We start from the raw sequence: 11,373 nt of genomic DNA, 5'->3' as shown, positions 1-11,373 counted from the left end.
ATCCACTCATCTACTGATGGCATGCCACAATCTTTCTTGAAGTGTTAATCACAACTCAATTTTTTATAGATATATTTGTTCAGTTTTTTGGTCGCAGACTAATCCATCTATCCATCCATCTATCTTGGAACGGTCCAAAGAGCACACAGTCTTTGGAGATGGACCAGCATGACTTCAAGTTGTGGTTTGCCACTTATTAGCAGTGGGATTGCATTTTAAAAAAATATATTTTTATTGATTTCAGAGAGGAAGGAAGAGGGAGAGGGAGAGAGAGAAAAAAAAACATCAGTGAAGAGAGAGAATCATTGATTGGCTGCCTCCTGCATGCCCCATACTGGGGATCAAGCTCGCAACCTGGGCATGTGTCCTGACCAGGAATCGAACCGTGCCCTCCTGGTACCTGGGACAGTGCTCAACCAACTGAACCACACCAGCCAGTCAAGATTGTATTATTTTATGTGCAAAATGAAGGCATGTATGTAAGATACCTGGCACATAATTAGTACTCAATAAAATAGTTATTATATTCATTATAAAGCTATATTAGTCTTAGATTCCTTCATTTTCAGAATGCTTTCCTTCTCCATGACCCAGCTCTGAAACTGGAATGGTGTATTCAGTATCTATTGCTGTGTGACAAATTTTCCCCAAACTTAGCAGCTTGAAACAACACACATTTATTATCTCTGCGGGTTAGGAGTCTGAGTGTGGCTGATCTGGGGGTCGTGGCTCAGGGTCCCTCTCAAGGCTGCAGTTAAGCTGCGGGACAGGGCCACAGTCTCTAAAGATTTGCCTGGGGCCAAAGGATCCACGTCCTTCACTCCCATGGCTGTGGGCAGGAGGCTTTGATTTCCTACCTCTTCCTAGGCTTCCCCAAAATGGGTGATGGTGATGATGATGATGATGGTGATGATGATGAGGGGAGGGGGGAAGGAGTTGCTTCAGTCTTTTTATAAAGATATTAAGCATATTGGAAGTTTCCTAATATCGGAATGTCACTTGTGCTGTAGCTGTTGGTCACATAGACCAAGTCTGTAACAATGTAGATGAAGACTACACAGGGTATGAGTTTTAGGAAACAGGGATGGTTGGAAGCTCCCTACAACAGATGGGTAGGTGGGGGAGGGTAGCCTTCTGTCTGGTGGGGAGGCAATCATATAAACAGAAACCACCCCTCCCCCCCAAAGTGGTGGCCGCATCTCGCACATCAACAGAGTACAGAGGGGGCATTGGAGGGGACTCTATTAACTCTGCCTGGGGACACCTTGGAAAGCCCCCAAGTGCTCGTTACCACGGTGTTTTTATTCCAGAGATGCCCTAATGGTGCTTGATATTTTCATGGCATCTTTTCACATTGAAGTTACTAATGAGGTGATTTCCTTGGATATTAAAAACAATAACCTGTCCTTTATAACAGCAATTTGCTATTTATAAAATGCTTTTCCATGCATTGTCTCTGTCCACATAACAACCCTGTGAGGTAGGTAGGTTTTATTGCTGTTGTTTTCCTCTTCTGTAGATGAGCTGCTGAGGCTTAGAGGGGTAGGGTCCTCATGTCAAGGCCTCCAGGTGGGTGTGGTGGATCCGGGGCTTGGGCCAGGGTCTTCCCAGTCCAAGCATGGTGCTCTGGCTGCTACACTTTCTTTGTGTTTCCGCTGAGTGCTTCCGGCCCCTCATTTTAAAGCAGCAATTTGGGTCAGTTCCCTCTGTAGATGCATTACACATATGCTTGCCCATATCAAAGCTTATTTGCCACTTTTATGCCCAATCACTTGAAAGATTTTCTGTTCATGAAGAAAATCATTCAAAAGTACAGAAATGTGAACTGTGCTTTCATCAGCATGCACTGTGAAATTTCTTTTTGCAAAAGCCCTTGGGGGGTTCAGACTTGCTCTCTGGGTCAGTAGAAGAGGGACCGGAATATCAGGTCCTTAAGCACAAATATGCTCAAAGGACATTTACTGACTTCAGTTTTTGTCTGAGCCTGGCCATTTTGCAAGTGTGTTTTAGTCCTTCTGGGCAAGAGGGAAAGGGATTTGGGTCCCCTCAGGTGTATTTGCTGAAAGATCCACTTCCTTTGGGGAAAAGATGGTAGCATGTAGTGTGAGGGTAGGTTAGTTACTATGGTTCATGTGTGACTGATAAATTCCACTACAGTGATCAGTTCAAGATTAGTTGTGTGTAGCTGGTTAAGTACATGGACCTTGGAGTCAGGCAGACCTGGATTTAATTCTGGCTCTGCCCTTGTTAGCTTTTACCTTGGGAAAGTTAGTTAATATCTCAAAGCTTTGGTTTCTTCAACTGTAAATAGGATTAATAGTGGCACCTTCCTCATAAGGTTGTTGTGAGGATTAAATGAGATAAGTTGTTTAACAATTACACATAACATTACCTAAATGTTAACTTTAATGATAATGATGATCATGATGATGTATTTGTGTAGCTACTATTCATAACTTCACATATTCATTCTAACATGGTGTCTCTTAACAGCTAGAGGCTTCAGGGAGTCTCTGAATCTCCTGGAGTAAATGTGATGATGTGAGCTTGAGAAAAATGAGGAGTGGGGAGTCTGGGAAGCATTTGTCAATTTTCAGTTGCCCTATGAAAATCCCTGCACCATTCCAGGCTACAGAGAGCTTGGAGTAGAGCCTCAAATGGCCCCTTAGTGTCAGAGGGTGTAAGCAAACAGTTTTTGATGTTGTTTTATTATGGTAAAATAGATATACCATCTTAACCATCATTAGGTGTACAATTCAGTGGCATTAAATACATTCACATTGTTTTTCAATCATCACCACCATCCATCTCCAGAACTTATTGCATGTTCCCAAACTGAAACTCTGTACCCATTAAACAAATAATTCCTTGTTGTTCCCTCCCCTACCCCTAGAAACCACCATTTACTTTTCCTAGGAATCTGACTACTCTAGCTGTCTCATATAAGTGGAACCATACAATATTTGTCCTTTTGTGTCTATTTTATTTCACTTAGCATAATGTCCTCAGGGGTCATCTGTATTACAGCAGGTGTCAAAATTTCATTCCTTCTTAAGGCTGAGTAATAGTATATGTGTACCACATTTTGTTTATTCACTGATGGACAGTTGATGAACACTTGGACTGTTTCCACTTTTTGGTGGTTGTGAATAATGCTGCTATGAACATTAGTGTATCAATATTTATTCGAGTCCTTGAATTCTTTGGGTATATACCCAGAAGTGGAATTATGTTCCCCACAGAAGCTTTTTTGCATTCCCAATGTGCAAGGGTTCCAATTTCTCTACATCCTTATCAACACTTATTTTTATTACTATTTTTTATAATAGCCCTCCTAATGGGTGTGAAGTGGTGTCTCATTGTGATTTCAATTTTCATTTCCCTAATGACTAGCATTGTTGAGCATCTTTTCATGTGCATACTAACCATCTGCATATCTTTTTTTGGAGAAATGTCTATTCAAATCCTTTGCCTATTTTTTAATTGGGTTGCTTTTTGTTGTTGAGTTGTAGGCAGTTTAAAATATATTCTGAATATTAATTCTTTGTCAGAGATATCATTTTAAAATATTTTCTCCCATTCCATGGGTTGCTCTTTCATTCTGTTGATAATGTCCTTTCATGCAAAAAGTTTTAATTTTGATGAAGTTCTACTTTTTTATTTATTTATTTATTCCCTGTGCTTTGGTGTCATATCCAAGAAATCATTGCCAAATCCAATGTCATAAAGTTTATCCCCCATATTTTTCCTAGCTCTTATGATTAGGTCTTTGGCTCATTTTGAGTTAATTTTTGTGTATGGTGTAAGGTAAGGATCCAACATTATTCTTTTTGCATGTGAACATCCACAAATGTATAATGACATGTATCCAGCATTACAGTATCCTATAGAGTAGTTTCACTGCTCTAAACATCTTCTGTGCTCCACCTATCATCCTTTCCTTTCCCCTAGCCCCTGATCCCTTAACTATCTTTATAGTTTTGTCTTTTCCAGAATGTCAGATAGTTGGAATCATACAGTATGTAGCCTTTTCAAATGGGCTTCTTTCACTTAAAAATACATACTTAATACCTCCCAACATGTCTTTTCATGACTTGAGAGCTCATTTCTTTTTAGTGCTGAATAATTTTGTCTGGATATATCACAGTTTATTTATCTATTCACCCACTGAAGGGCATCTTGGTGGCTTCCAAGTTTTGGCAATTATGAGTAAAGCTGCTATAAACATCTGTGTGTAGGTTTTTATGTGGAAATAAGTTTTCAACTCATTTGGATTTTATATCAATTGTTTATACCAACAATTGACATTTCAACAATATTAAATCATCCAATCCATGAACTTGGGATGTCTTTTTACTTATGTGTGTCTTTATTTATTTATTTTTCTCATAACATTTCGTAGTTTTCAGTGTACAAGTTTTTTGCCTCTTAGGTGATTTCCTATGTATTATGTTATTATTATTTTTATGCTCACCCAAGGAGTGAGGATATTTTTTCCATTGATTTTTAGAGAGAATGGAAGGGAGGGAGAGGGGGGAAGAAAGAGAGAGGAGAAAAACACTGACTTGAGAGACACATCGATTATTTGCCTCCTGCTTGTACCCCAGTTGGGGCCAGGAATTGAACCTGCAACCTAGAAAATTGCCCTTGACCAGAAATTGAGTCAACAACCCTTTGTTCCCAGGGCTGATGCTCTAACCATTGAGAAAACTGGCCAGGGCAGTATTGTATTCTTTTTGATGCTACTGTAAATGTAATTGTTTTCTTAATTTTGGGGGGGGGGTTGTTCATGGTTAATGTATAGAAAAACAATGATTTTTGTGTATTGATTTTGTATCTGCAACTTTGCTGAATTTGTTTATTTCTAACAGTTGTGTGTATGAGTGATCTTTAATGTTTCTTACATATAAAATAACATCATATGCAAACAGATATATTACTTATTTGTTCCCAATTTGGATAGCTTGTATTTTTTTCTCTTGCCTATTGCTTTGCTAGAACTTCTAGTAGCATGTTGGCCAGAGGTAGTGAAAATGGGCAGTATTGAAAAAGATCTTTTTTTAAAAATATATTTTATTGATTTTTCACAGAGTGGAAGGGAGAGAGATAGAGAGCTAGAAACATAGATGAGAGAGAAACATCGATCAGCTGCCTCCTGCACATCTCCCACTGGGGATGTGCCCGCAACCCAGGTACATGCCCTTGACCGGAATCGAACCTGGGACCCTTCAGTCCGTAGGCCGACGCTCCATCCACTGAGCCAAACCGGTTTCGGCTGAAAAAGATCTTTAAAAGAGATGGGATTATGAAGCCTTTGACCTATTTAAAATTGTGTTTCTCTATGTTCTCAGTATCTAGCACAGTGCCTGGCATGGTAATTATTGAATGAATGGATTTTTAAAAAACGCAATTTCTCAAAACAAAATGAGTTAGAGGCACTTCTGAATGAAGAGTAGTTTGGGGAGAAGGTAGCAAGGATTGAGGTGTGACCATATGGGTGTTAAGGAGTCAACAGTTGTCCCCCAACATAGAGCAGGTGTTGGTCCCACATTTTGAGCAGCAAAATCATTTTGCATCGTAGAAACTTTGCTTGGAGAGTCTGCTTTTAGAGATATCTCCCTGGTTAAGTTAATTCCCTTTCTCCATATTAGCACCCAGCAGCTGGAAGAAAATAACGTATGTTGTATCTCTTTGTATTTATGAGTACCGAATTAATAACTTCAGTCCATTGGATGCAAAGAAAATGAGTGAAATGCTGTACATTATAGATGGAACTTGTTAATGTTAATAGAGTGTGTAACATATGCTTCAGTTTGGCACAGTTTAGAAATAATGTGAATGATTTAAAGTGCGTGAGGCTGTTTGCCTTCATTCTAATTGGGAATAGTTAGAAAGCTTCGAGTCACCACCATTTCATTAGTAATGCTGTGTTCTTCCATTGGAATATGGCCCTCTCAACTTGGAGCAGATAAAAATTCTGATTAACTGTAGTCTTAGAATGGGAAAATCAAATGATTTTATTAAATGTGTTGGTATTTCTCCTCATCTGGACTTTAAACAAGCAGGTTCTAAATATGGACTAACATGTCTTCACTTTTTCCTTTAACAAGGATCATCTGACTTACAGATTTAAAAATATATTCTGTAAATGCAGAATTTGGTAACTTTGATAACAATTCTGTAAATTCAGAATTAGATCAAATTTGATAACCTAGGTAGTGGTGGAAAGAGCAGGCCCTTTGTCTCAGTGAGGGAAACCCTATAGTTTGTGCAAAAAGCAGGTGTGTTTTAAGGATACAAGACTATCTTATAGGACCCAAGGACAGGAAGGACAGCCAGGCTCAGGAGGTTCTGGGTCCAGGACCTGGGAGCCCTAGGAACTGGGGTCCCTCAATATGTGTCTCCAGGGCCACAGCGTCTCACCTCTACTTTTATCTCTGTACCTGCTCCTTTTCTCTCTCTCTCAGCAGATTGGCTGCCTTGGCTTCTCTGTGCACACAGCCAAGCACAGCTGCCTGGCTCTGGCTTTTTATTACTTCCAGTTCAAGGGCCAGCCGAGGCTGCCCAGCATCTCTGATTTCCAAATTCCTGGGAGAATCTGGTTATCTCATCTTGAGTCAGATGACCACTCCTGGTTTGTTCATTTATTTATTTAAAAACTCTTACTGAATGCCAGGAACTGTTTTAGGCACTGGGGATGCATCCTGCCCTATGGCCCGTGTGTGTGTGTGTGTGTGTGTGTGTGTGTGTGTGTGTGTGTGAAAGAGAGAGAGAGAGAGAGAGGTTGTGAAAGCCCATTCTTTGGGGACTGGGTTAAGAGTTGTAGTTTTCAGAGAAAGAGAAGAATGGCTTGGGATCCAGATAGACATGGCTTTAGATCTTGATTCTTCCCCTTACCAGCTGTGTGTGACCTTGGGCATATTAGAATCCCATGCGCAGCCCCAATTTTCTCATTGGCAAAATGGGAATAATCCTTGGTAGGTAGTTATGAGGATTAAAATGAGAAGGTACCTGTGAAGTCATGAGTGTAGTGCCTGCCACATGGAGTCAGAACTCCACCCTCCTGGTTGTGACCCTGAGCAAGTTACTTAACCTGCCCGAGTCTGTCTCCTCACCTGTAAAATGGGAAAGAATAGCAGCGACAGCACATGCTTATTATGAGGACTGAATCATGGGATGTGTGCCAGGGAGCCTGGAGTTTGTACACAGTAGATATCAGTGTGGTCGCTGTTCCTCTTGCCCTTGTGATGATTAGTCACATTTTTTTCTCTTTCTTCTAGTTCCCTTTTGGCCGCCGCTCGCCCTGTGACATCTACTGGCATGGTGTTTCATTTCATGACAACAACATATTCTCCGGTCAAGTGAACAAGTTTCCAGGTATCCACTGTTGTTTTTGTTGCTGGCATTTACGAATGTTTCCAGGCTGGGTCTCAGGGTACACTTGTCCTCAATAACATGACAGTGCTTTGAGATCAAACTCGAGATCTCTTCATTGGAATTGCTGCCTGCACTCTGCCTGGGCACCATCACCTTGGGAGGGATGCTAATGCAGAGGAATCTGGACTTAACCCACCAGGGGGCTGAAGATTGGAGGCTCAAAAACATCAAAAGACAGGCTCTCCTGGTCGATTCCACTAGTGGAAGGACATGATTTTCACTTTTTCAGTTATAGATATAACATGGGGGTGTGGTGAGGGGATTATATTCTCAAAATGAAAAAAAAAATAGACCATTTTACTTAAATAATTTGCAGGAAACAGAAGTACTAAAATTCTAGAAATATGTCACAGAAATGGGGTTAGCAATTTTCATTTTCTTTGAGTATCACATTTGGAGGTACCACTTTAAAAATCAAATGCACCTGTTTTGGAATAATAGGTGGCAGAACCTCTACTTTTACCCAAAGCCATTATCCCAGTGAGACTTACCTGCGAGGGGACTTGTGCCAAGAAAGTGGCCTAGCCAACATTTTAAGATACCCCCTCAGTCCACTCTCCACCACCCTCTGTGCCTCTACTGCCCTCTTCTGCTATAATTGCTATTCATTATTTTTAATGGCTAAGTGAAGAGGGTAGTTACAGTGAGTGGAGGTGCTTGGGGAAAAGGAACATTGTTGAGCTGGGTCTGATCATAGCCAAAGCGTCTTCCACTGATTTTCAGAAATTTTAACAGATGGTTCCAAGCATGTTATAATATAATAATAAAAATCATTTTTAAAAAGATCATCACCTCCTTTAACAAAACCACAATGTGGATATTTCTGTATTTCCTCCCAAACCTTAACCATGTTTATATATCATTTTGACATAATTGCTCTCCTGGTCTGATTCCACTGGTAGAAGGACATGAGTCCTTTCACCAGAGTGTAGTTGCCTGAATATAAGGTGTTTTCTCTCAGTGTTATATTATTTATACCTATTTTATTTATTTATTTACTTATTTTTTATTAAAGAAATTCTCTGCTTTAAATATATTTTTACTTGATTTCAGAGAGGAAGGGAGAGGGGGAGAGAGGAGAGAGGGAGAGAGAGGGAGAGAGAGAGAAAGAGAGAGAGAGAGAGAGAAAGAGAAAGAGAGAGAGAGAGAAACATAAATGATTAGAGAGAATCGTTGCTCGGCTGCCTCCTGCACATCCCCTCCTGGGATTGAGCCCACAACCCAGGCATGTGTCCTGATGGGAATCGAACCGAGACATCCTGGTTCATAGGTCGACGGTTAACCACTGAGCCACACCGTCTGGGCTATGCTCATTTTGAAAAGGAGAATCAATTTGTTTTTTCCCTTTGGCAGTACATGCCACATCTGTAGGACAACACGTCTCAGAAAACCTAGTATCCATACATTATATACTGGCTGGTTGTACCTTGTCCACTAGGGGCTTTTCAACTGAGCATACAAACTGCCCCATGCCACATGTGGCTCAGATTCACGTAGAAGGATATAGGTCAGGACACACAGCTTGCCAGTGGGTCAGTACCCAGCATGTCTCTCCAGCAGAGTCTTTGCAAGGGTTCCAGGGGCTAGTGTCTGGTCCCTCGAGTGAAAGCTCAGGTGCAAGGAGACAAGACCTACACTGGTGGATGGGAATCTGTCTTGGCTTAGAAGACTCATTGGACCCAAGATCTCATGTAGCTACTCCACAACATAGCTTCCAGGGTTCCTGCCAGCATCATGCTAAGTGACAAGCATCACCACTCTCAGGAAAGCCTGGAGTCCTGACTTCCTACCTGCTATCTATGCAATTTGCCAATCAGGGCCATTTTAACCATATCCTTTATTGTCTAGTAACACAGCTAACTCTCCACTTTTATTGGTTTCCAGGGGAACAGAGTTAGAAAATTAACCTGAGGTCAAATTTGTCCTTAGAGAAGGAGAGAGGATTCTGTTACAGAACAAGAATGATGCTTGCATTCAGGGTTCTTGCACACGGTCTAATGGAATAGGTATTGCTTTCTGTCTTACTGCGCAGAAAAGGTGACTTTTGTTGTTGTTGTTAATCCTCACCCGAGGATATGTTTCCATTGATCTTTTAGAGAGAGTGGAAGGGGGGGGGAGAGAGAGAGAAACATGGATATGAGAGAGACATATCAACTGATTGCCTCCCCCACGAGCCCTGACCAAGACCGGGACCAAGGTACATGACCTTGACCAGAATCAAACCCAGGACCTTCAGTCTGCAGGCCAACTCTCTATCCACTGAGCCAAACTGGCTAGGGCAAAAAAGGTGACTTTTTGGTGCTACTAAAGGACCTATTGGGATATCAGGAGAGTATAATCTGAAAGAGAACTTTGAATGAGGACAGAGTTCCTAAGACCTGAATCATAAGTGAGGCTTCATTTACATTTCTGACCTGTCACGCCTTATCTAGAGAGAAGGAAAAAGGTAGGAGCTGTGACCCTCCATTCAGAACACAAATTAGAAATACAGAGAAAAATACCGCCAAAGGCCTGGTTTCATTAAAGGTGATAAAAGGATATTATCTCAAAGAAGCAAGTTTGTCCCATCCTATATTCCACCTGCCAGTGATTAACACATATAGTTTTCCACTTTACTAACAGCAATTAATTAGCTCTAATGACAAAGTAGGATCTTGAACCTCTCGGCAGAGTGACAGTATGGCCACACCCTCCGCTCTGAGGAAGATGCAGTCCTCAGCAGTGGGTGATCACCGAGCAGTCTGTCCTTTGGCTCCAGTTTGTGTCCAAGCTTATCTTCTGTCTCCGATATATCCCATTATTTCACAAATACACTTTGTATGCATTGTATGTTACTTATAGTAAGCCCTAGTGGACGTGCCTGGCAGGTATAAATACTTCCCACACTGAACAAGCAAAACTTTTGGACACGCATATGAGAGTAATTTATTTTGTTTGTGTCAGCACATTAGATTTTAGCCACTTTTCTATGGGCAATTTCCCTTAAGGTTTGTTATTATATCTTAACTGATGAATTAAGACTTTCTATAAAAATAATCTGCTTTAAGAAAGCCTAAAACTCTCAATTCTTAGCTTACAAACAAATCTTTTGATGAGTTTCAGGGTCTGAGATGTTGACAGCACATGGCGGTGGTGCCTGAGAGCCCACTCTGAGGAGGGAACTAGGAAAGGGGCCCCACTGAGGAATCCATGGGGGCAGCTGTCTGGCAAGCATTGGGCTGGGCTGGGGACTCAAGGACAAGGAGAGAGGCATGTGGAGAAGGAAGTGTGATACCAAATATGTGCTGTGTTAGAGGAAACTTGGGATGCTGTGGGGGTTTGGAGTGAGGACACTCGCCCTCACCCAGATTTGCTTGGGATAGGTGGAGTGAGAGATCCCGGAGAGGAGGATTGACATGTGAGCTGAGCCTCCAGGGATGGATGGGCCTGAACTTCACGTAAAGCAAGGGAGCAGAGCTGGTGCAAAGACAGACTGCTTAGAACTCACTGCTCACTCAGCCAGGGGATGTGGCCCATGACAGTTAGAAAGGGTCACGTGTAATAGGGGCAGCAGAGTGATGCTAGGCAGGGACAAAAGGGCATGGGAAGCCGCTGAGGAATTTTAAGCCACAGAGTGGCATTTTGGATTTCAGAAAGCTCATCCCAAGAAGTGCATTGGAGGTGGGTGGAAGCTGAGAGAGGAAATGGAGAGAGAGCTAAGAGGCTGCTGCGGCATCCAAAGTGAACTTACCAGTGGGGATGGGAATGGAGGGAAGTGGATGGAACTGAATGGACTGTTGACACTGTTTCTGTTATAACTGATATTTGGATTGAATAATGCTTCCAGAGCAGCTCAGATTTTATTTTGTTCTTATTTCTTGTTTTTGTTTTTTAAATTGGGCAAAGTTGTTACACTCTTGGGTTACAGGACGAGATCCACCAGGTCTTGGGACTTTG

General features: G+C 41.6%; 1 protein-coding gene across 3 annotated transcripts in view; it reads left to right on the top strand.

The window, feature by feature from the left end:
• The first annotated feature begins 7,253 nt into the window (after positions 1 to 7,253).
• The window catches only part of TTLL11 (tubulin tyrosine ligase like11), a 148,802-nt gene continuing 144,682 nt past the window's right edge, over positions 7,254 to 11,373 (top strand). For 2 of the 3 annotated variants that reach the window (XM_015570647.1, XM_015570646.1), the window contains exon 1: positions 7,254 to 7,377. The gene's annotated coding sequence lies outside the window, so the exon portion shown is untranslated. The remainder of the gene's footprint in view (positions 7,378 to 11,373) is intronic. The other variant, XM_015570648.1, reaches the window with a different exon arrangement.

The sequence above is a fragment of the Myotis davidii genome, unplaced genomic scaffold (assembly GCF_000327345.1).
Source record: "Myotis davidii unplaced genomic scaffold, ASM32734v1 scaffold964, whole genome shotgun sequence".
NCBI classification, from domain to species: Eukaryota; Metazoa; Chordata; class Mammalia; order Chiroptera; family Vespertilionidae; genus Myotis; species Myotis davidii.
The sequence above is the reverse complement of the archived record's forward strand: the minus strand, read 5'-3'. Positions and strand labels throughout refer to the sequence as shown.